Genomic DNA, 27,056 nt, shown 5'->3' on the forward strand with positions numbered 1-27,056 from the left:
CCATTTCTTCTTACTTATGAGATTTTCAACAAAAATGTCCATAATTGCCTTGTTGATTCAGGAGCCTCTTCAAACATCATGCCAATAACTATGTGCACCAAATTAAATATTACACCTCAAAAATCTGTTGTACAAAAGTAGAGGTACTTAGAGAAATGATATCAGTTTCAATCAGGCTTTCCTCTAATCCAAAAGTTTCACAAATAATCGATATTCTAGTGGTTGATATCCTTGAATTTTATGGTTTAATTCTGAGTAGGGATTGGTCTGAAAAGTTACATGGATACTTTGCAACTGATTGGTCTCATATGTGGTTACCATACAATGGTAAGCCTAACCAAATCAGAGTAGACCATGAGAAATTCATGAAGTACACAGTCACTGATCTCGAGGGAAGCAATGAACCTGTAGCTTTCACCAATAATATCATCAGAAATTACTCAGCTAAGTCATTCTTGGGATCCTTTAATGCACAAAGATCTCCCTTTCCGGATAATGTTGTAGTATCTCAGATAGAAATTTTTTCGCAAACAAATGCTTCCAAGTGTATAGATGTAGTTGATAAACTTGTAGATAATTCATTATTCTGGACTCTTTATTTTGATGGTTCCAAGTCTGAAGATGGTGCAGGTGCTGGATGTATCTTAATCAACCTGCAAGGAGAGAAAACCATGTTAGCCTGCAGGCTTGAATTTCAATGCACTAACAATACTGCAGAATATGAAGCATTGATTCAAGGGTTGTACAAAGCCATTGGCCTTGATGTCAAGTATTTTCAAGTATATGGAGACTCTGAAATAGTCATTAAACAGGTAAGAAACACAATCCATTATGTGTCTGGGCATCTCAAACATTATCAATCCCTAGCCCAGAATCTTACTTCGCATTTCACTACTTTTAACATTTCTTCAGTCCCCAGATTACAAAATGCAAGTGTTGATTTACTTGCCAATGTAGCATCTAAGCTTATACCTTCAGAGGAATTTAGTCCAGATAGATTTTCTATAGAGTTAATTTTTAGACCATCCATCCCTAATAATGTAACAAATTGGAGAGTGTTTAATAATGATGCTAATATAATCGATTTCCTTACATCAGAAGGATCTTATGAGGAACAAATCATAGATGAACATGAACATGACTTGCAAATCAACCATAAACAAGATCAAAACCCAATTCCGAAGTCTGTAGTCAAAATGGAAGATCTCTATGATTTGAAAGACAGATTTAAAAAGATTACCAACTCCAAGACTCAGAGTTCTACTTTGAGATTTGAAGTGGTAAACCTAGGCACAACTGAAAAACCTCAAAATGTCAACCTAGGTCTTGGTTTATCATCCAAAGAAAGGATATCATTCATCAAGTTGTTGAAAACATATAAAGGTGTCTTTTCCTGGGATTATTCAGATCTCAAGACCTATGATACCTCTGTAATTCAACATACTATACCGATGACCTCTAATGAGAAACCAGTTCAACAAAAGCTTAGAAAGATTCATCCAAACCTTGAAATCCAAATCAAATATGAATTAAACAAACTTCTGAAAGAAAAGATAATATTTCCTGTTAGACACTCAAAATGGGTATCAAATATGGTTCTTGTTAGGAAAAAGAATGGAGATATTAGGATTTGTATTGATTTTAGGAACTTAAACAGAGCTTGTCAAAAGGATAACTTTCCTTTGCCTACCATGGAGCAAATATTGCAATCAGTTGCAGGTTCTAAGTTAATGTCTTTTCTAGATGGATTCTTAGGATATAATCATATTCTTGTATATCCAGACGACAGACTAAATACAACTTTCAGGACCAAGTGGGGGACATATGCTTATCAGAAGATGCCTTTTGGACTCATCAATGCAGGTGCTACATTCCAACATGCCATGGATATTTCTTTTAAATGTCTGATTAATAAATGAGTTGTTATTTACCTAGATGACATCACAGTCTACTCTAGAAACAAAAACAATCATTTGAATGACCTAAAGCATATTTTTGAAAGATGCAAGAAATATGGCATTTCTTTAAATCCCAAAAATTCATACTTTTCTTTAGCAGAAGGCAAGCTTCTCAGATTCATAGTGTCCAAGAAAGGAATTTATATTGATCCTGATCGAATCCAAGAAATTGAAAAGATTCCTCTCCCACATAATAAAAAGACCATGCAATCATTCCTAGGCCAGATTAATTTTGTAAAAAGATTTGTTCCAGATTTTTCACACATTATTCTACCCCTTCAATCAATGATAAGAAAGAATGCAATATTCAAATGGGGTAAATATGAAAGAGAGTCATTTGAGTTAATAAAAAAATCCATTATCAATGCTCCTTCTTTAACAACTCCAGACTTTCTTAAACCTTTTGTATTGTACACATTTTCATCTGATACATCATATGCAACAGTTTTAACACAGCTGAACGATCAAAACATTGAGGCACCTATCTCTTTTTTCAGTTCCAATTTACAGGGTACTGAGCTAAACTACTCAACTGTTGAGAAACAAGCTTTTGCTGTCTTTAAAACCTTGAAACATTTCAGACCTTTTCTCCTCAAAACTCATAAAAAAATAGTAGTACCTTACCCTGTAGTAAGGCAATTGTTGATTCAAAGAGAAGTGGGGGAGAAAAGAGCCAATTGGGTCACTGCACTTCAAGAGTACAATGTAGAAATCCGACCCGCTAAAATTTTAGGGGCCAAGATTTTTACAGGATGCTAATTGGAGCTTCCCACTTATCAACAGAAGAATACCAAGGTAATGAAGTACAAATATCAGAGGTAAGCCTCAACGATGCGCAATCACAGTATGTTGATTTAAAGTTTTATTTAAAGAATGGATATGCTCCTATGCATCTCAATTACAAAACAAAGTGTGCTTTAAGGTTGAAATCAAATCAGTATGAATTAATTGATGATGTATTATTTAGAAAAAATTATGATTCAGTATTATTAAGATGCCTAGAAAAACTTGAAGCTGAAAAGGTTATGCAAGAGTTACATGATGGACCAACTGGAGGTCATTTTGGAGGAAACACCACAGCTCACAAAATCCTGCATGCAGGTTATTATTGGCCAACACTATTTAAGGATGCACATGACTATGCAAGAAAATGAAAAACTTGTCAAACTGTAGTTGGAAGAGAAAAGAAACCAGCATTCCCTTTACAGCCAGTGAATATCCAACAACCATTTGAACAATGGGGATTAGATATAATTGGTGAGATTGTTCCTAACTCTTCCAAGCAGCACAAGTACATCCTTACAGCTACTGATTATTTCGTAAAATGGGTAGAAGTTGTCCCACTAAAGGTAGCTAACATAGAAAGTATTACAAACTTTATTGATCAGTACATAATCACCAGGTTTGGCTTACCCACGGCTTTAATGTTTGATAATGCATCTTATTTTTCTGGAAATACTATGGTAGAATTTTCCTTAAAAATAGGTTTCAAATTGAAGTATTCAACCAACTATTATCCACAAGGTAATGGATTAGCCGAATCAACAAACAAAAACCTTATCAGAATCATCAAGCAGACTATAGACCAAAATCATAGGAATTGGCACAAAGCATTGACATTTGCTCTTTGGGAAGATAGAATAACATAGAAGGCCTCAATCGGTTCTTCTCCTTTTTCTTTAGTTTATGGAAAAGAAGCAGTTCTCCCTACAAACATAGCAATCCCATCTCTCGCCCTAGTGCAATTTATTAATGAAAATCCTTCCTCTTCTCTTCAAGCAAGACAATTTCAGATCCTTAAGCTTGAAGAAGAAAGAGAAAAAGCCAAAGCTACCCATTCCCATCATCAACAATTAGTCAAAGCCTCTTTTGATACAATCTCTGCCAGTCATAAAACCTTTCAAATAGGTGATCTGGTTTTGAAATGGGACAAAGCACATGAGGAAAAGGGAAAACACACCAAATTCCAAAGACTATGGCTTGGACCATTCCAAATCATTGAGAAAATTGGTCCATCAACATTTATTTTACAAGATCTGTCAGGTAGAATTGATTCCTTGCCCGTTAATGGGCAAATTTTGAAAAAATATTTTTCCTAGAAGACAGTCTCTTCTAATTTTGTATCATATTGTCTTTAGCATTCTTAGGAAAATAAAGGTTAAGTAGTGTTTACTTTTGGCTTCTCAAAATAAAGTCTCTGATAGTATTTTGATTTTTCGCTTTTATAAATAGGAAAAGTTAAACAAATAATTAGAGCATTTAAGTATCAAAGTGAACCTTATTTCTTTGGAAAAACTTAACCTTGCTAAAAACACTTATTCTATGAACAAGCTCTTATCTTTATAAAGTATAGATGTTTTGTTATGAGTCAAGAAAAGAATATTTAACTTAGTAAGGAATTTCTACATATGACTATCTCAAAAATCTATTATTATCATCCAAAACTCATAACAAGGGCCAATGATTCACCCCATATGATAAAATTTTCTTTTTTTAGAGTGTAATTCTAAAATATGCAAAACTTAAAAGATAATAAGTCTCATTACGAGCTTGTTTACCATGATCATAGGGGAATAATTAAATTGATATTACCAAAACTGCATATAAAACCTACGCCCGACGTAACTATTAACAAAGAAGGGTCAAATTCTCGTGTAGAATCTCAGGTGAATAAAGCCCAGGATACAGGGAAGACACAGGAAACAAAGAATACAGCGGAATCAAGCAGAAGGTCAGCTGAAAAACAGGTCATAAGTGACCTAATTAAGGATACTGGTCCCGAAGGCAAAAGCATCGATTTGGAGCAGGAATGGGACCAGTATAATAAAAAGCTCCAAGATACTCCCAAGACAACAGATGTCCCAGAAACCACAGAATATCATACTCCAAAGCAAACTCAAGAAATTTCAGAGTCAAAACCAATGAATAAGCAAGGGACAAGTTCTTAGAATACAGAAATCATTCCTACATTCCCGACATCTGAAATTATCCTAAAGGTTACAGAAATACCTCCTTTAGATGTATTCTACAACCCAATGCATCAGGTTATAGTAAGAAGACAGAGGAAAAGAAGGAGAGTAGAAACACCTGAAATCCCACCAGGAAATGAACCAATGGATATAGTCTAGAGGGATATTCCTTCAAACCCGGCTGAAAATTTAACCAGGCTGTCGCAATTTACAGGGGCATATGCTACTGCCACCATGGATAAAGCCACTGAATTATCTATTTTGTTAAGGGAAAGGGAAGAAAGGATAGTGCAGCTTGAGCAACAATTGGAAATTTAGAAAGCAAATGTGAACAAGCAAGCTGCTGAACAAATAGTCCAATTGCAGCAGAGTATGGAAGTACTAAAGATAAGCCACAAAGCAAACATCTCTACAAAGAACATGCAAATCCAAGAGTTGCAAGAGGCCATGGAAAAATATGAAGATGTCCCTACTGTTGATGAATTCATCAAAGAGGCATTGGAGCTAAACTCCATTCTGTCAAAACAACAAGATCTATTCTGCTAGAGAATGTCCCATATCACCCCTTATCTGATTACCAGTGACCAATTAATAGATAAGGCAATTGATCAGAGAACCGAGTTTAATGATTTAAATACTAATATATTTAACTACATTGAATGGCAAGAATCTAAAGAAGGAAGAAGCACCAATCTGCCAAAAATAGAAGAAACACACAAAGACATATTATTTACAGATTGGGATGCACGGATCAAGCAGGAAGAATTGGAAGTAGGAAGAGTAGCAGGACTGGCTAAAAATATAGTAAATGCAGTCAATCACACTTTACATATGACCAACTTGATAAAATAAGGTAACCCAAAGTCACTACCAGATTTGAATGACTTGGATAAAAACTGGAAGGCAAAGAAGAAAATCCAAAGGGAGGTGATCACAAAATTATCAAAGAATGACTGGGAGGCATATTGGTAATTCCTTGTCAAACCTCACAGCCAAATTATGACTTTGAATTGTTCACTCAATTCAACACAAAGGATGCTGCCACCTCTCACAGGTGTCGTCTTTGCAGGACAGGGCATGACGCAATTCGGGGCACCTCTTCAAGTAAAACCAATGGCCAATATATGCGACCTAAAGGAAAAGCTGACAGGCAACAAGACATCTTTATAACCTCTGGTCATCAAATCACTTTTATTTTTAGAGTTAGTTTCTAGTTAAGAGGAAGGTTGTTTGAAACCTCCTCAGATATTTTGTATAATCTATTTTTGAACTTTAGTTAGATAGTATTTATACCCTTCTCATGCATTTAGAGAAGGGTCCATAATTTTATCAAAAACATTTGCAAAGAATGCACTTCTGTAATTTTGTGAATTCCTTGATGAAATTATGGAACATGGTCATTACTTTTGAATATCAAACTACTTTCCTTTGTTGATGCACTACTGTATGCTTGGAGAATAATTTGATTTGAAGAAAGGAGTTGATCTATGTCACTAGTCAAATGAGCAGAACCTCACACATATGGTACTTTTATCTTGTATGATCAGTTCTGTTTTGTTAAATTAGTGATAACATTTCATTTTCATGAATTATATATGGAGTATGTTCTTTCTGTTATGTGTTAATTGCACTACTGTATGATGCCTAGATGAAAGTATTTATTTTCATATATGATCATTAAATATATGCGATATAGTTTATACATTTATTTGACTAACTATTTAGTCAAAGAAATACTTTTTACATGTTATCATCTTTGTTTAATACGTGAATGATCTTTATTATCACATACCAAACAGATATCTTTTTAGATCGCATATCGCACAGAATACCCCGGGTTTATATTAGATTAATTTAGCTAGAGATTTGTATTTTAGAATAGGTCATTTAGTTATCATTATTCTTATTGCAATCGCTTGAAAACCACCCATTCTCATTTTCAAACCCACTCTGGGAAACTGGTCCCATCATCCCCAGTCAGAGCCACCACATCAAACGGAAAAGGAGTTGTCTTTAAGTTCCAGCCCAGGTGGTTATCCCCCATGGTGGAGCAGCACAATTTTGAGGCTTCAACATAACCCAAACCAAAAGACCAAATGGGTTCTTCCATCGTAAGGTACTATTTTTAACAGCAAAGTGACTATGCTTGATTTAAGGATTCGGGTGAACAACACACCATAAGGGATATGGCTAGCATCAAACCCGATTCTCTAGCACAGGCTCAATTGACTACTAAGCTTTACAACATTATACAACACAACATCTCATCGTTTTCCGGAATCCATTCTATATTTCTCACTTCTACAATTCACACCCAAAAAAATTGTGGCCCAGTCAAATTAGACCAGATTTCATAGGGAATGAGTGGTGATCCATGGATTCTCTGCATCAAAACAAATATTTATCATTAATATTTCATGGATCTAACAAAACCCAACTACAAGCTGCAATATTCACCATTAATGGTATAAAAGAGGGAATACCTAGCACTTGGTCTGCACTGAGTCTCTTGGTGACGTCTCTGGATAACATCTGGCGTATCAAGTCCTTGGCAGACTGAGATATTGAGAGCCACCGATCAATTGGGAAACGAAGGTGCCCACACAGGACTGCCTCAAATATCTCCTGTGGTGTTTCTCCCACAAAAGGGGCAACTCCACTCAGCATTATGTACAGGATCACCCCTGCGCTCCAAACATCCACTTTCTCATTGTAATCCTTCCCTCCCAACACCTCCGGTGCTATGTAATACGGAGTACCCACAATTCCTTGCATTAATTCTTCCCCTGCATTCATTAATATGAGAATTTCAACCATGGGATTCAGTGATCCAAACCCAAAAATTTCATGGACTTGCATGGCAACGAAAGGGGGAAAACATAATAAACATACCTGGAGAGAAAAAGGAGGCGTGCCCAAAGTCTGCAAGCTTGATTTGAGAAAGGGAACTAGAATGATCGGTTAAGAGAATGTTGTCAGGTTTGATATCTCGGTGGACGATTCCAATGGAGTGGCAGTAGCTGATGGCCTCCATGAGCTTTTGCAGGATGGTGGCGGCCTCCTCTTCGGAGAAGGGTACTCTATTATTCCTGCTAATGATTTTGTCGAACAGATCTCCGCCAGAGCATAACTCCATTACCAAGTGGACAAACTCATCATCCTCATAAGCATCGTGAAGGGCAACCACAGCGGGGTGACCTGCAACATACTGCATGATCTTGATTTCGTTGTCGAGGCATTCTCTGTCGAATGAATCTTGAAGAAGATCTGATTTTTTATGGTCTTGCAGGCGGCCTGTTGCCCACTTTGCTTGTTCAAGCATCTCCTTATCACCCCGAACCTCCCTCTGTCGATCACTTCCTCTTGCAATTGGTAACGTAGTAAAAATCTAGGCGTCTGGTAGTAAGCGCCACCGAAATATATTCATCTTCTTTGAGAAGCATGGGCAGTTACTGTAACGAACTTCAGCCAACGTTTACTGTAATGAACTTCCAACAATGAACTTTCAACGCAACATTTAACACAACTTATAATGATCCAAAGGTGGAAATTGTTTTAATCGTCTAACATATCATATCAACAACACAAAACATTACACGATGGCACATAAGTTCTTCCCAGAGGGAAACACACTAATCGTAATAATTATTTTATATTAATATTAATAATTAGTTAAGCTAAAGTATAATATATGATGCTTCATGGGGTGACAGAAACATAGAGCATAAGGATTGATGTGGGTGCTCGGTAATCCATCATTAATGAAGGCAACGTGGCACCCACCCACCATGCAAATGTGTATTAAGGGCATTCATTTGGGCAATTTCGAAATCGTGTTTGACATTCAGATTTAATTAAGTTTCAGAGAGGAAGGGTTTCAACACCGTGTCAATGAGCTTGGGTGTATCAAAGAGGGCATGGGATTTCTTTTGGTGAGTGGCAAGCTTGTATGTATAGTGTAGGAGGCCAAGCTATGGACTGAACAACCTGAGACCAACATCTTGTTGAGAGAGTGTGCACTCATTCTTGTAGATGGAGAGGAGCAAGAAGGTGACAAGTTGAGCTTGTTGTTGGGTGTTTGGGACTCTAGAATTCACAATCCTTGGTGTTGAGATTCTAGTGCAAACAAGACCGGTACATTTTTTCAAATTGATAACTACTTCCAATGATACAATTTGACTTCTTATAGCATTCCAATCAATAAGCAGTTATCCATGAAAAATTTCAACCATTCACTTTCATCAATAGAGCAATAGAGATCACAATGAACGGTAAAACAAGAGACAAGAGACACAAAAATTAGTCTAGTAGCTAGGGAAAATCTCACAAGAGGGAAAACCCAACCAATATTTCCTTCTGAGAAAGAAATTCAGTTCATCAAAAGTACATCAAAATATTCCCAAACAAGATTCCAAATTCTGACCTCAATACCTCCAAGCCAAATTAGTCAAAGGAGAGAGAATATGGAACGTTGGCCAAAGTCAAAGTCTATAATAGAGGGGCTGAATTTCAGCCTGAGGTAGCTAAAAAAAGGCACTAAACTTTGGTCTTGAAATTTCCTCAAAATTACATTCAACGAACTAGTCAAACCTCAATCAAAGTACAAAGTTGACTTGAGGTCAACTTGTGGTCAACAAGCCCAGGAACAGGAGAAAATTCATAGTCAAATAGAGTCAAAGTATCCCTAAAAAATTTGACTTCCAAGGAGGACTAAGAACTTGGTCAAATAGAAGTAGCCTTCCCAAAGTCAATGTTGGTCAAATAGAAAACTAGAAGGTTGGTCAATGCAGAACAAATTCTACTTTGACTTCTTCTCACGTGTGGATGTCTCCTTGCTATTTAAAATTGAATGACATGTGATGAGATGCTTCCAAATGAAGTCGAATAAGCTCTTATTTATATGTGTCTTAGGAGGTGGCTTTTACACATGTGGGTCCGACTTGGTCAAACATAAAAAATTCATCATTTCTCCATTAATTTGCAAATGAAAATACTGACCATAGCTACCCATTTTTCAACACCCCTCTTAGCTAGGGAGGCACTTTTCATTCTCTCTCAAATTCAATCTCTACGACCAATCCATAGGTATCTCAGCCATATCCCAAGGGAGAGATCACAAGTACAAGTCTCTCTCTCTATGAAGATCAATCTCCCTGACCAATCCATAGGTCTCTCAAAAACTGCCTAAGGGAGAGATCACAAAGTCAATGTTCCCAACCAAACTGATCTCTCAATCATCATGACCCAAGGGATCACTCCATGCCTCAAAATAAAGCTCCCCGACCAGAATCACTGGTCTCTTAGTCAACTAACCTAAGAGAGTGAAAATCTTCATAACCAATCCATAGGTCTCTCATCTGCAGCCCAAGGAAGATTGTTAAACATATGATGTTGTACAATTAGTGCTCCCTCTCTCTCAGAGAGGGGTTCACAACAACTCCAAGTTGTTCTCCGAAATAAGAAAACTTCATCCGGGACAATGGCTTTGTCAAAACATCAACAATTTTCTCATCAATAGGGACATACTCAAGCCTCACAACTCCCCTCTAGGCAATATTCTAGATGTAATGATACTTGATCTTAATGTGCTTCACCTTGTCATGAAACATTGGGTTCTCAGAAAGATTTACACAACTTTGATTATCACAATATATAATGGTCAATTCTAACACTTGATCAAACAATCTAGTAAACAACTTTTGAAGCCACATAACTTCATAACATGATGAACATGTAGTTATATACTCAACTTTAGCCATACTCATAGCAACATAAGTTTTCTTTATACTAGACCATGAAATCATAGCAGAGCCTAGGCTAAAATAGAATCTAGAGTTTCTCTTTCAATCATCAGAGCTTCCAACCCAATCAACATCAGTGAAACCATGCAGTCTCCATTCTCCATTAGAAGCATATATCAGATCATATTCAATGGTACAACACAAATATCTCAATATATGTTTTGTTGCAGCCTAGTGCAAATGTCGGGACTCAACCAAGAATTGGCTCAATGTGTTCACAACATAACAAATATTAGGTATAGTGTTCACAAGATAGTTCAATGAGCCAATCAATTTTTGATACATAGAGGGATCAATCAAATCAGAATCACAGTCCTAGATCTTCTTCAAATTCGTCACCATAGGAGTGTCCATGGACTTACAATCCATCATGCCAAATTTCTGAAGGATCTTAATAATGTACTTTCCTTGGCCAAAAAAGATTCCATTAGGCTTTTGCAAAATTTCCAATCCCAAATAATAATGCATAAGACCAAGATCCTTCATCTCAAATTTAGAAATCAACTCCTTCTTACACTAGAAAATCATAACTTCAGCACCTATCAGAAACATATCATCTACATAAAACAACAAAATCAAGGGCTCGACTTCAAGAAATTTGAAGTACATGTTCGGATCAATATTTCTCTTCTTGAAACCAAGACTTAACAAATAACCATCAATATGGGAGTACCATGCATGAGGATTTTTCTTCAGCCCATACAGGGATTTCTTCAATTTGCAAACATGTGTTTCTCTATCATGGACCTTAAATCCTTGAGGTTGCTCAATATATACTTCCTCGTCAATGACTCCATTCAGAAAAGAAATTTTGACATCCATTTGATGCAATTTCCAACCTGCAATAGAAGTAAGAGCAATGACAGATCTAATAGAAGCATATATGGAAAGGGAGAAAATGTGTCTTCATAATCCTCTCCCTCTTTCTCGGAGAATACTCCGACCACAAATCTTGCTTCATATTTTTCAACACTTCCATAATCTCAATGCTTGATTTTGTAGATCCATTTGGAAGACACAACATATTTCCCTTCAGGCCTTGGCAAAATTTCCCAATTATTATTCTTCAATATAGATTGATACTCTTCAGTCATAACATCTTTCCAAACTTGATGCTCATTTGCGTCTTCATATGTGGAGGGATCAAACTCAATGATATTACATATCATTGTTGCATAACCAGAATATTTCTTTGGCTTCTTGCTTTCCCTAAAGGTCCCACGAGGAGCAACATGTCCTTCAGCTTCCTTCAATGCAATTTCAAGCAATGTAGGTCTCTTTCTAGTCTTAGGTATAGTGGCTCTTGGAGAGTCAAAAAGTTCATGATCATCATACTCTTCATGAGAATTTTGATCCATTGGTTCAGGGTCTTTAGATTTCGATTCCACATTATTTGGAGCCACCTACATCTCATCATCAGAGTCCAAATGTGAACCCTTGGACTTCTAGAAAGAAACATCTTTATCAAATATAACATCCCTGCAAGTTTCAATAGAATGTTGTCCTGGAACATAGACCATAAAGGCATTTGAATTTTTATTGTAGCCAACAAAAGTTCCTTTCTTCCCCGAAGGTTCCAATTTCGTCCTTTTCTTCTTGGGCACATGCACATAAATAGGAAAACCAAAAATTATCAAGTGTTCAACATTTGGTCTCTCACCTATGAAGACTTCTTCAAGAGTCTTGTAGTCCAAGATTCGATGTGGGCATCTATTTTGAGCATAAACAACTATTCCTGCAACTTCTCCCCAAAGAAACATAGGCAACTCTTAATCATCAAGCATAGCCTTGTTAGCTTCCATAATAGTCCTATTATTCCTTTCGATAATTCTATTTTGTTGAGGATAGTAGGGAACTATCAACTCCCTCTTAATTCCAACATCCTTGCAAAAATCAATCAATTCCTTGGATACATATTCTCCTCCATTGTCAGACCTTAGAGTCTTGATCCTTCTTCCTATAGCATTTTCAACTTGTGCTTTGAATTCTCAAAACTTTTCAAATACTTCATCCTTGGATTTCAAGAGATAAATCCATGTCTTACAAGAGTAATCATCAATAAAAGAGACATAACACAAATTTCCACCCAAGGTCTTGATAAACATAGGCCCACAAACATTAGAGTGCACAAGATCCAAGATTCCTTTGGATCTACTATCATTGCTATTACATCTTCCTTTAACATTTTTCCCAATGGCACATCCCTTGCAAAATCCATCATGCTCAATCTTAATTTCAGGTACACCTTTAATAAAATATTTAAATCTAGATAAAGCTTTATAATGAACAAGAGCGTACGTTCGATGCCATAGCTCACAAAGACCAGTGGTGTTATGTAATAGGGCTTGGATTGAGCGACCAAGGAGACAATATAGGCCTCCAATTCGTACACGTTGACTTTAATAGATTCAAAAGAGGCATCCTTCTTCCATACTAGAACTTGTCCATCCACAAGAGAAATTCTATATCCTTTATCCTCAAGAGATGAAATAGACAACAAGTTCTTCTTCAAACTAGGAACGTATAAAATATTGTTAATAGATACATTACCTCTTGATTCCAATTGGAAGGATGACAAACCAATTCCATTAACTTCGTGTGATGCAGGTAAATTCTAAGTGTGGACACAAACGATTCCTCTAGCCTGAGAGAGCGGGTCTAGTCACAAACATACAATCTATGGAAGATTTCCTTAGGCTAGAATCAATTAAGAGGGCCTACCTCTTATAACGTTATTATGCTTGGTGATGATTCTGCTTCCTCACTCCAGCTATATTTTGTTTCCTTCCTTCGCACACCTGAAACAAGCAAACAACAACAAACAACAAACGTAATAGCATACAATATTGTATTCATCCTACTTAACAAGTCAAGAAACATTAAGCCATAAATATGTGAGATGACATTTCATGTAGGAAATCAATCAATAGTTGCATCTATATTAGTTCAAGAAGATATTATAACCGATGTCTTGACGTCATTGTTCTCGTCCGACATATCCAAGTTCCCACACTTCTGCTAGCATCTCATGGATAGCCTCAACAATGGTAGTCTCAAGGCTCTTCCCTTTAGTCTTCACACCAAACCAAACTCACAATTATCCCTTAAACACAAACTAGAAAGCTACAAACTATGGGTAGCTTGCTGGCTACTCCAAAATCAAAACCTCAGCCAGAACTTAATTAGGACTAAAAGCTAAATTGTGCTTGGGAAAAAGAGAGGTTTATATAGCTGGGAGGGAGGGGATATGGTTCCTCTTCTCATGGGAGAAGGCCTTATCTCTTGGATTATTTCCATCCTAATAGGGGAAAGGAACCCAAACTGATCTCTTCGACTCCATCGGCCTAACCATTTACCAGACTTCCGTTACGAATCTTCTAGAGCTGGAAGCTTCGGCTCCATATTTAAAAAAAAATTCCAAAAGAGGATCAGCGCGACTGAGAAAGGGCTCAGTCGATCCGATCGGCGCTAGGGATAGTTGTAAACCTTGCATATCGGCGTGAGGAGGACACGGGTCATTAGCGCCGGTCTTGTAAACTGGGATAAATAGAAGATTTTTGGGAAATGATACAAAAGGGAATTGTTTTGATCATGAAGAGGGACACAGTGAGAGTTTCTTCATGATAAGAAATCATGTCAGGAATACTGTAGAGGTCCTTCAGGATCGTGGATGGGGATTACAGGGATAGTGACAAAATGTTGTGTAACAGATGCCCCCTAAAGAATGAAGGCCAAACTAGAGTGAGGAGTGAAATGCTTTACCAATGCGTGCGAGGAACCAGATTCTGTCGTCGGATAACCTGCAAGCAAGCATAGATACATATACATCACTGAAAACTCTGAGTAATACATGAATCGTGGTATGGACGCAGCCATCCATAGAATGATCATGTAAATGGATCCAAGGCATGGGCGCAGCCATCCAACAAAAAGGATCATAATGAAACCAAGGTATGGTCGCAGCCATCCAATAATGAGAAGGATCACATATAACAACTCATGGTATGGTCGCAGCCATCCATATGAAAGAGACATGTATATCAACATGATCATGTCACATCGCCTCACAACTTGGACTTAATGTAATCTTAGCCCAGGGTCTTGCGCTCCAAATGACCCGATCAAAGTACAAATCCTAACATGCAAATGAATGTGTTGAAGTCGAACATGCTAGGAAGTCGCTTGATTACCGGTCAATGATGTGAACTGTTAACAAGCGCGAGAGAAACCACCAATAATGACAATGGCTCTCAAGGTACTGGTAGCATAGTTCACGGAATGTGAATAAAGGAATTGATGTCGAACACTCGTGAAATCACCCGATCGAAAGCCAATGATGTGAACTTGTCATCGAGTGTGAAGAACTTGCCATTAGGGCATGTAAGCTCTAAGGTATTAGAAGGGAGTCTCTCGTCCAACTTCCTGGATAATGAGCTGAAGTCGATAAGAAGTGACCATGTCGAAGGAAGGCCATGATGTATCCCACATCATCGACACGAGACAAAGGGATGCAAACAATTTTAGATGATACAGAGGATCAGGAGTAAGTGTAACTGTAGAGGGACTAACTCTTGAACATATCGACGACACGATTCCAGAGTTTGGCAGCTTTGGGATCCATAGGATCGGTGGTCATGATGACGTGGCAGAGATCAAATGGAAGGCAAAAAATGAGTGGCCCAACCTAGGAAGGTCAATGATGAAAAGGAGGATATCCCAACCTGACATGAAGCAGAAAGTGTCATGTTCAATAGTGAGTTGCCAACACGACTGATAGGATTTCTAATTTTCCCCCACCATTTCTGGCAGGTACCCCAATTATTTGTTAAGATTGAAGGGGATAGCATATGCTTGCACTGTAAGTTCATCCTTCTGACGAATCCAACCTAGTAAATTTAGTGAGCCCTAGGAAGGAGAAGCTCATGTTCATCATGGTGACGAATCCAATGTCGTTTAGTGATTTAATGAGTCTAACAAAGGTGTAACTCGGTATCTTTTTCATGTTTAGAGAGTTTGAAAAAGACACAAAAAAGAAAACTCCACATGGTCCCTTTTCGTACATTTGTATCTCTCGAGCCCGAAAAGGTAGAAAACGATACTTGAGAGAACCACTTGACCATTTCATTCAAGGAGTACCATTTTTGTAAATAGTTTATCCCAGCCCAAAAAAGGGGTAATCGTATACTGGGTAAACGATGTTTCGCGGCCTTTTACGAGTTCAAAACGACAAGAGCTTGACAATATTTTCATGTTTAAAGAGTCAGAAAAGAGATTGAAAGCATACCCCCCATTTTATTCAATTTAAGAGTCAAAAAGGGAAAAATACTCGGCAATATTTTCATCTTTTACGAGTCAGAAAAGAGCTTAAAGGTGATTTTTCTTGGAGGAACGAGTGGTATAAAGGGTAGCAACGGGTTCCGACAATGGAGGAACTACTCAAAACATGTAATGGTCAAGAGGTTGGCTAATAAAACCACTCATTGTTGCGGTTCCTCAGGAAAGGAAAAACAACCAAGTGAAAGCATATGATCGGCCAAAGAGATGGTGACGATGGAATAAAACAACCAAGGCTCATCTAGTAGAAATCAGCTGATTAAAATGGAAATCACGAGATGTAAATCGGGCATGGGTTCATTTTTACACAAGCTTGAACCATGGAGAACTCTACTTGGATTTAGTTTCATGTTTACACAAGCTTGAAATGAAAAACTATGCTTGAGATAAGTTTGCATGCCCCTCGCATAATGACTCAATTCGGGGTACATGCCCCCCAAGATTCATTTCATTAAGCTAAGTGGATGGAATGAAGGTTCACTTTAGAGATCCAGGAAAGACTCAACTGGGATTTTACGAGATCTTAATCAAAGACGCGATTTGGGAAAGGGAGTTGTTTCATTTTTTAACGAGGTTGACACAGTAAAAGAACTATCCTCACCACATTTGTTCATGAACCATATGAGAACATGCCTCCCAAGAGGTCTTCACTAGACGGAAGAATGATGCTCTGGGAGGAATACATGTCAATTGGTACCATAGACAGATCGGGTTCCAATGCCCCCAGTACATAATGTACTATACCATCTGTGTGATCATCAGCAGATGTGGAGACAAAACAGGTAGCCAAATAATTGACCTGTGGCAGGGAAGGTATTGCTCGCAAATAAGAGCCGATAGGGGACGATGGTTGCAAAGGAGGCACCTGGTGACAAATGAACGATAGTTGATCAATAGTCACAATTCTCCCTTCGTGCGGAAAACAAACCACACGGAAAAGTGAATAAACAAGAGCTCCCATGACATAAACATAGTCGCGCCCAAGGAGAATATTGAAATCTAAGGGACCTTGGACTACCATCATGTCTATATAGATGGTCTTTCCTCCCAAAGTAATAGGGAAATTTAGAAGGATCCCTAAAGGTTGGCTAGTTCCTCTGTTGAAAGCCAACAGATTTTGGGTGACAAGCATAAGCTGTGGTGAACCCAAAGCTTGCCAAGTAGTAGAAGACATGATTCTAACAGACACGCCTTCATCTAATATAGTGCCATGTACTACCATATTATAAGCTTGTACCGTGATCTGGAAAGGCACATAATATGGAAGGCGAAAAGCAATCAATTTACTCCAATCGAAAGAGACGACAAAACTACTTTGTGGGGGTATCATATGATTTCCCCCATGCTCTGCAGGATAAGGAGAAGGACTCTCCTGAACAACTGGGATGGGAGGGTCACTCTTCGATTCATGAGAATCTGAGGAGACAAGAAGAACATGAGCAGTATGATCACCACTCTCTTCCGGAATAGAGTGATCAACTGGTGGCGGGACCAAGTCAACACTTTTTTCAACCAATGGTTGGTCGAGAACAAACACAAGAGAGTCTCACTCAGGAAGAGCAGGAAATACAAGAGATGAATCCAAGTCAATCTCTTTATCAATCGGGAGAGGGTCAGAAGACAACTTCTGATAACCAACAAGAAGTTGGGGTTGAGGAGCTGCAAGGTTTTCCAAAACTTTGGAAGCTTTATCCATAAGAGGACAAAGGTGAAGAAGATTATCTCCTTCACATAACCTACAAGGGAATCTAATCTTCCCTTTCTTCTTACCATCGTTAGCTGAAGGTGTAGCATCGAAATGATCTCCAGAGGTTGACGGGGATGGTCGATTCAGGTATTGAGACCATGCCTCTAAGACTCTGGGGATGCTAGGATAGTCTTGAAGGAGATGGTCACCCTTACACATCTTGTAAGGGAATCTAACCTTCCGTGGAGGATCGAAAGGTTTTTCGACAGGAAGTGCGTTTAGAGCAATAGCTGCACAGTTGGCCTCTCACTTATCTGACTTCTTCGTCTTCCTCTTCTTCTTCTTCTTCTTAGCCTCCTAGTTACTAGATTTGAAACTTTCACCAGGCGAATTAGAAGAAGAAGGTGAAGAAATAGGGGAAGAAGGTGAGAGGTCAACTTTAGAATCAACATGATGTGATTCAAATGAAGGAGATGTTTGGGTAGGAGTCAGGATGCTCGAGACCACCAAGGTCGAAAACAACCAGACAGGTAAACCAATGGTTAACCCAGGAAGGGACAATGTTGCCATATAAGGAGCACCAACATTTCCAAAAGAAGGAAAAGGACCAGGATTCCCATCCGAGGGGAATCCTTGACTAGTGGACTCTGGAAATTTTTCCATTGGAATCGACCCTAAAGAATTACTAAGGAAGATAAATTTTACCAGGAATATTTCGTGGGAAGTTAATTTTAAAACACTGAAATAAAACTTTGTTGGCATTATGATTCTGGTATGGCTTTATGATACATATGTTGTACTTGATGGCAACCCACTCATCTCAGATGATAAATTATAGTGCAGAAAAGTTCACGCACTTATATGCAGAGAAAAGCTTATTCTATGTAGAGAAAAGTTCACGCACTTATATGCAGAGAAAAGTTTATTTCATGTAGAGAAAAGTTCACGCACTTTTATGCAGAGAAAAGTTTATTTCATGTAGAGAAAAGTTTATTTCATGTAGAGAAAAAGTTCACGCACTTTCATGTTGGAGAACTTACCTTTGGTCCATGGTAGTTAGTCCTTGGTATTTGAACCTATGGTTTTGGACCATGGTACCTCGTCAAAAGTGTGTATATGTTGAAGAACTTACCTTTGGTCCATGGTGGTTAGTCCTTGGTATTATTGAGCCCCATGTTTTTGGGCCCCTTGTATTGGTTATCTATGGTATTGATCCATGATTTTAGGAAGAAGCTTGCCTATATAAAGCAAAGGAGATCACTTGGCTAATTCATTCTTGCAAATCGAATATCTTAAGATCTGAAATATTGGGTTATTGTTTTAAAAGTTTGATCTATGAAAGGGAAGTTGAAAGCGAATCTGTGAAGGGTGATCTCTCGAGCACTGCAGCTGCGGAAGTGCGAAGGCGCCACAGAAGGTGTAGTGCGGAGGTGCCACAGAAGGTGCAGTGCGGAGACGCCACAGAGGCGCCACAGAAGGCGCAGTGCGGAGACGCCACAGAGGCGCCACAGAAGGCACAGTGCGGAGGCGCCACAGAAGGCGCAGTGCGGAGACGCCACAGAGGCGCCACAGAAGGCGCAGTGTGGAGGCGCCACAGAAGGCGCAGTGCGGAGGCGCCACAGAAGGCGCAGTGCGGAGACGCCACAAAGGCGCCACAGAAGGCGCAGTGCGGAGGCACCACAGAAGGCGCAGTGCGGAGACGCCACAGAGGCGCCACAGAAGGCGCAGTGCGGAGGCACCATAGAAGGCGCAGTGCGGAGACGCCACAGAAGGCGCAGTGCGGAGGTGTAGTGCAGAGGCGCAACAGAAAGCACAGTGCGGAGGCGCCACAGAAGGCGCAGTGCAGAGGCGCCACATAAGGCGCAGGTGCGGTGGTCGCGGCGCCACAGAAGGCGCAGGTGCGGAGGTAGTACAGATATCCGCAGATCTATACCAGTGAAGTTGCGATCCCTGCTTAAAATTTGTTTTAACTGCCTTTGACTATTCTGCAGGGTTTTGGGTGCATAACTGATGTTTGGTTACTGGTATTGAGTTCAGATAATAGCATGATTAATGACTTATCTTTATGTACTAGATCTGGTTGATAACTCTCATAATATCATTGTATATGTATGGATCTGGTGATTGGGTGATTCAGAAGGTTGTTTGATTATGAGCTTCAATGTTGTTGTTGGATCCAATTTGAAAATTTATGAAAAGTGGTCCTTGAAAGAAAAGAAGTAGGGGGTTGTAGCTCCTTTCCAGGAGAGACTGGAAAAAGAGAGAGAGTTGTAGCTCTCTGCAGGTTGCAGCCTGCGTACTGGTAAAGGACTGCACCAGTACAAAATCATTGTAACAGGAGTTTCTAATTTGAAAGAAGATAGAGACATATTGCAGCAGGTGGTTTTCACCCACATTGGGTTTCCACCTTATATCTGGTGTTCTTTGGTGTGACTATCTGTTTTTCTTGTTCATGCTCATTATTTTATGGTACTGATATGCAAAAATAATTCAAAGTGTAAATAAGGAAGATTTGTTAAAAGAACTTGATAATACTGATTCACCCCCCCCCCCCTCTCAGTATTATTTTCAACAATTGGTATCAGAGCAGGTCCTTCAGAGAAGCTTGATCGCTTGAAGGTAGATCATTCATCATGAGCAACTACGAGAGAGAAGCATCAATCAGGCCACCAATTTTTGATGGGACGAACTTCAATTATTGGAAGATAAGAGTTACTGCCTATCTTCAATCTCTTGGTACAGAAGTTTGGGATATCATAGAGACAGGCTACACTTTTCCTTCAGCTACTCCTACAGATTCGACCGAGAAGAAGAAATATGAAACAAATGCGAAAGCAGTCAATACTCTATTGGGATGCTTATCCCAATCGGAATTCGTGAAGGTAATGCACTATAAATCCGCAAAAGAAATATGGGACAAAATTGTCACGAGCTATAAAGGAGACGAACAGGTAAAGCGTGCTAAACTTCAAACTTTCAGGATTCAGTATGAGAATCTCAGAATGTATAATGATGAAAGTGTGGCTAACTATTTCCTTAGGGTAGATGAAATTGTTAACTGCATGAAAAACTTGGGTGACGAAATAAAAGAGGCTATTGTGGTTGAAAAAGTCCTAAGATCCTTGTCCCCCAAGTTTGAATCTAAAGTGTCCGCTATAGAGGAAAAAGAAAATCTACAAACTCTCACCATGTCTCAACTACATGGAATTCTAACTGCTTATGAAATGAGAAAGGGAGGTCCATCAGACAGAAGAGAAGCGGCTTTCAAGGCTTCAGGCAAAGGAGATTACTATGAAGCAAGTCACGTGCCAGAAGAAGAAGAAGAAGAATCAAATTTTGTCAGAAATCTTCAAAGGGGTTCTGGAAGGTTCAGAGGTAAGTTACCTTTTAAATGTTTTGCTTGTGGAAGAGTAGGTCATTATGCTGCAAAATGTCCTTATAAGGATAAAGGAAAGGAACCTGCTAGATGGAACAAGAAACAGAGTGCAAACAAGAAAAGTTACTACACTCATGAAGATAGTGATGGTCTATCGATTAGTGATGAAGATGAACAAGGTAATGACTATAAACTGTTAATGGCATTTGAAGATGATGATTATATGGATGCTATAGATGTGGATAGCCTTTTTGAAGAAATTACTAGACTCAAGAGATGTATAGAAGAAAAGAATATGATCATTGATACTCTACAATTTCAAATTGATGAAAAGGAAAAACATCTTGAAAAATTAGAAGGTGAAATTGTTGGTCTTAGAAAAGAGATTGAGAAAACAAAAGTTATTAATCTTAAGTTTGTCAAAGGATCTGAAACTTTGGATGAGATTATCAATGTACAGCGTTCTCCACTAAACAAGACAGGTCTGGGCTATAATGGAGAAACTTCTCAAGCAACCACTTCAAAAAGTTATCTTGATGCAGCAAGAAGGAATGAGCAAAAGCACAATGAAGACCATCAGGCAAGGCAGGGACGAATTGCAAACAGAGACTATCAAGGGCAATCCGTTTTAAGGGTGAAAAAAAGCTACAACCAGCCACAGGTAAAATCTTCTCAATTTAGTTCAAGAATGGATGACAATAGAAATTACAATCATTTGGCCGGTAGATTTGATAACCACAGAAATTTCTTCAATGGACAATGTTTCTCTTGCCATAACTTTGGTCACAAAGCAGCTCAATGTGTTTCATATGAAACAATCATGACTAGAGAAGCTCAAAAACAAAGAAGTATGATCGGGATTACAAAAAGGACCTATAACAACTTTTCGGCTCTTGAAAATGAAGTTGAATGTTCTATTTGCAATAACTTTGGTCATGAAGATTCTAAACGCAGGAGCAGGTTTCAGCAGACAAAGGAACAAGCCTCAAACACCAAAACATGGAGAATAAAGGAACCACAAACAGAAAGATGTGGGATAGCATTCTATGCAGAGGGACAGGAAAATCTATGGTACATTGACAGTGGATGTTTGAAGCATATGACAGGTGATAAAGAAAAACTTGAGTCATATTCTGCTCTAGAAAAGGGAAAGAAAGTTTCTTTTGGAAATGATACTCCTGCAACTATAAAAGGAAAAGGCACTGCTCAGTTAAAAGAAAAGGTCAAGGCTGGAAATGTTTTGTATGTTGATGGATTGAAACATAATCTTCTAAGTGTCAGCCAGATGTGTGATCAAGGAACCGAGGTGATATTTAGAACAAATGGATGTCTTGTTCGTGATCTTGATACAGGTAAAACGGTGATCAAAGGTAAAAGAACTCCAAATAATCTATACGTATTTGAAGAAGGACAACAACAATGCTATCTAAGCAAGGATGATGAACACTGGCTATGGCATCGGAGGTTGGGGCATCTAAGCTTTTCACAAATAAGGAAAGCATGCAAATATCAGGCAGTTCGCGATCTTCCAGATATCAAAATTCCAGACAACACCATATGCAAATCATGTCAATTTGGAAAGCAAACCAGAACTAATTTTCCAGAGAAGGAAGGATCAGCTAGCATGCCTCTTGAGCTATTACATACAGATACATGTGGTCCATTCAGAAAAAGAACACCTCGAGGAGAAGAATACTTGATATTATTCATTGACGATTTCTCCAGGTTTGTCTGGTTAGGACTAATGAAGCACAAAGATGAAGCATTCGAAAAATTCAAATCCTTCAAAGCCTTGGTTGAAAATGAATCAGGATACAAAATTAAGTGCCTCAGATCTGACAGAGGTGGGGAGTTTACCTCGAATGAATTTTTCGATTTCTGTGAAGAACATGGGATAAGAAGAGAATTCTCTACAGCTAGAACTCCTCAGCAAAATGGAGTTGTGGAAAGAATGAACAGAACAGTCCAACAAATGGCTCGTGCTATGCTTGATGAGTCGGGTACTCCCGCAACTTTCTGGGGTGAAGCTGCACATGCTGCGGTTGTTATTCTCAACAAAACAAATGTCCGTGTTAACAGCACTCAAACCCCTCATGAGCTCTGGTGTGGTGAGACTCCTTCGGTGAAGCACTTCAAAATCTTTGGGAGCAAATGTTATATTAAGAATACTGATGAGCAACTTGGCAAACTTGAACCTAGAGCAGATGAAGGCATTCTTCTTGGTTATTCTCCACATAGCAAAGCATACAAGTGCTACAATAAAAGACTTGGCGGAATTGTTGACAGCATTGATGTAGTGGTTGATGAGAAGGGATACATTCCTAGGCAAGTACATCATGAAGACATCGAAGAAGATGAAGGCTACCCTCAAAGACAGAATGATGAAGAAGAAGAACCTCAAGAAGAACCAGAGGAGCAGACAAGAATAGAAGAGAAGACTCCATCCAGATATGTTCAGAAGAATCATCCAGAATCTCAGATTGTGGGGCAGAAAGAAGCAGGTGTACAAACAAGAAGAACAATTGCAGAAGCTTCAAGCTATTTGGCATTACTCTCTTCCACTGAACCACAAAATGTGAAAGAGGCATGCAAAGATGAATGTTGGGTCAAAGCAATGGATGAAGAACTTGAGCAGATCGAAAAGAACAACACTTGGGAGTTGGTTCCTAGACCAAAAGATAAGAATGTTATAGGAACAAAATGGGTCTTCAAAAATAAATTGAATGAAAATGGAGAAGTAATTAGAAACAAGGCCAGACTTGTTTGTAAAGGGTATGCACAGCAAGAAGGAATAGATTTTGAAGAAACCTTTGCTCCTGTTGCAAGACTTGAGGCCATCTGAATGTTCCTTGCTCTCTCAAGCTTTCAAAACTTCAAAGTATTTCAAATGGACGTGAAATCAGCCTTTCTGAATGGAGACTTAGAAGAAGAAGTATATATTGAGCAGCCAGATGGTTTCATTCTTGGAAATGATCCAAATCTTGTATGCAGATTGAAAAAGGCTCTCTATGGTCTCAAACAAGCTCCAAGGGCTTGGTACTATCATTTGGACAAATATCTTCATCAACAAGGTTTTTCAAAAGGATCAGCAGATAGCAATCTTTATATAAAAGTTGAAAATGACAAATTGCTAATACTTGTTGTGTATGTAGATGACATTATCTTTGGCAGCAATGAAGAAGCTATGAGTCAAAGCTTTGCCTTGGTCATGCAGAAAGAATTTGAAATGTCCTTGCTGGGAGAACTGACATATTTCCTTGGTTTGCAAATCCAACAAAAGGAAGGAGGAATCTTTTTGTCTCAAACCAAGTATCTCAAACAGATTTTGAAGAAATATGGCATGGAAGATGCAAAACCAGTATGTACACCCATGGTCACAGGATGTAGCCTCAGTGCAAATGATGAATCTGCAGTAGTACATCAACCAACCTACAGATCTATGATTGGAAGTCTACTTTATCTGACAGGTACCCGACCGGACATCATGCATGCAGTTGGAATAGTTGGAAGATTTCAGGCAAATCCGAAGGAGACTCATCTTCAGGCAGTGAAGAGAATTTTCAAATATCTTCAAGGGACTCAAAATTATGGTTTATGGTATCCTAGAGATACAAATCTCACACTTCATGCTTATACAGATGCCGATTGGGCCGGAAGCGTGGATGACAGGAAGAGCACAAGTGGTGGCGCATTCTTTATGGGTTCCAGACTAGTATCTTGGTTTAGCAAGAAACAGAGCTCGATTGCCTTATCTACAGCTGAAGCAGAATATGTTGCTGCTGCATCTTGTTGCACTCAACTCCTTTGGATGATGCAGACCTTGCAGGATTTTCAAATCACTTGTACACCACCTATCTCCATCTTATGTGATAACACAAGTGCAATCAGCATCTCAAAGAACCCAGTCATGCATTCAAAAACCAAGCACATACCAATCAAGTATCATTTTCTTCGGGAACAAGTGCTTGAACAGAAGGTCAAGTTGGGGTATGTTCCTTCTAAGGAACAAGTTGCTGATATACTCACCAAACCATTGCCCAGGGAGACTTTGGAATACCTCAGGCAAAAGCTAGGGGTTGTTGATGCATCATCTTGTTGTTGAATCTCTTCTGATTGTTGGTTGTACGGGAATATGCGTACATGTGCTGGGTTGCGGATTGGTTGAAGATCAAATAGCACTGGTTCAGGGGGAGCTTATAATGCATTGTTGGCATTATGGAGGATGTACAGAAGGCGATCATGGATGTTGATCTGAATATTACTGCAATATGTCTCTATCTCTTTCATGGTCATTTATGGTGTTTGGTGGATTATGTTTCTTCTTTACAGATCTGGTTCATATTCAGGGGGAGCATGCTCTTAGGGGGAGCATAACCCTTTGCCCTTGATGTCAAAGGGGGAGAATGAGCTGAAGATTTTGAGGTTGCCATCAAGTCCAAAGGGGGAGATTGTTGGCATTATGATTCTGGTATGGATTTATGATACATATGCTGTACTTGATGGCAACCCACTCATCTCAGATGATAAATTATAGTGTAGAAAAGTTCACGCACTTATATGCAAAGAAAATCTTATTCTATGTAGAGAAAAGTTCACGCACTTATATGCAGAGAAAAGTTTATTTCATGTAGAGAAAAGTTCACGCACTTTTATGCAGAGAAAAGTTTATTTCATGTAGAGAAAAAGTTCACGCACTTTCATGTTGGAGAACTTACCTTTGGTCCATGGTAGTTAGTCCTTGGTATTTGAACCTATGGTTTTGGACCATGGTACCTCGTCAAAAGTGTGTATATGTTGGAGAACTTACCTTTGGTCCATGGTGGTTAGTCCTTGGTATTATTGAGCCCCATGTTTTTGGGCCCCTTGTATTGGTTATCTATGGTATTGATCCATGATTTTAGGAAGAAGCTTGCCTATATAAAGCAAAGGAGATCACTTTGCTAATTCATTCTTGCAAATTGAATATCTTAAGATCTGAAATATTGGGTTATTGTTTTAAAAGTTTGATCTATGAAAGGGAAGTTGAAAGCGAATCTGTGAAGGGTGATCTCTCGAGCACTGCAGCTGCGGAAGTGCGGAGGCGCCACAGAAGGCGCAGTGCGGAGGCGCCACAGAAGGCGCAGTGCGGAGACGCCACAGAGGCGCCACAGAAGGCGCAGTGCGGAGACGCCACAGAGGCGCCACAGAAGGCGCAGTGCGGAGACGCCACAGAGGCGCCACAGAAGGCACAGTGCGGAGGCGCCACAGAAGGCGCAGTGCGGAGACGCCACAGAGGCGCCACAGAAGGCACAGTGCGGAGGCGCCACAGAAGGCGCAGTGCGGAGGCGCCACAGAAGGCGCAGTGCGGAGACGCCACAGAGGCGCCACAGAAGGCGCAGTGCGAAGGCGCCACAGAAGGCGCAGTGCGGAGACGCCACAGAGGCGCCACAGAAGGCACAGTGCGGAGGCGCAGTGCAGAGGCACCATAGAAAGCGCAGTGCGGAGGCGCCACAGAAGGCGCAGTGCGGAGGCGCCACAGAAGGCGCAGGTGCGGTGGTCGCGGCGCCACAGAAGGCGCAGGTGCGGTGGTCGCAGCGCCACAGAAGGCGCAGGTGCGGAGGTAGTACAAATATCCGCAGATCTATACCAGTGAAGTTGTGATCCCTGCTTAAAATTTGTTTTAACTGCCTTTGACTATTCTGCAGGGTTTTGGGTGCATAACTGATGTTTGGTTACTGGTATTGAGTTCAGATAACAGCATGATTAATGACTTATCTTTATGTACTAGATCTGGTTGATAACTCTCATAATATCATTGTATATGTATGGATCTGGTGATTGGGTGATTCAGAAGGTTGTTTGATTATGAGCTTCAATGTTGTTGTTGGATCCAGTTTGAAAATTTATGAAAAGTGGTCCTTGAAAGAAAGGAAGTAGGGGGTTGTAGCTCCC

At 39.3% G+C, this 27,056-nt stretch overlaps 1 pseudogene; it reads right to left on the reverse strand.

The window, feature by feature from the left end:
* Positions 1 to 7,278: 7,278 nt before the first annotated feature.
* The window catches only part of LOC149219970 (phosphoenolpyruvate carboxylase kinase 2 pseudogene), a 31,860-nt pseudogene continuing 12,082 nt past the window's right edge, over positions 7,279 to 27,056 (reverse strand).

This window comes from Pinus tabuliformis, chromosome Q, assembly GCF_031772625.1.
Source record: "Pinus tabuliformis cultivar Carrire ecotype Pingquan chromosome Q, CPIR1, whole genome shotgun sequence".
Classification (NCBI taxonomy): Eukaryota; Viridiplantae; Streptophyta; class Pinopsida; order Pinales; family Pinaceae; genus Pinus; species Pinus tabuliformis.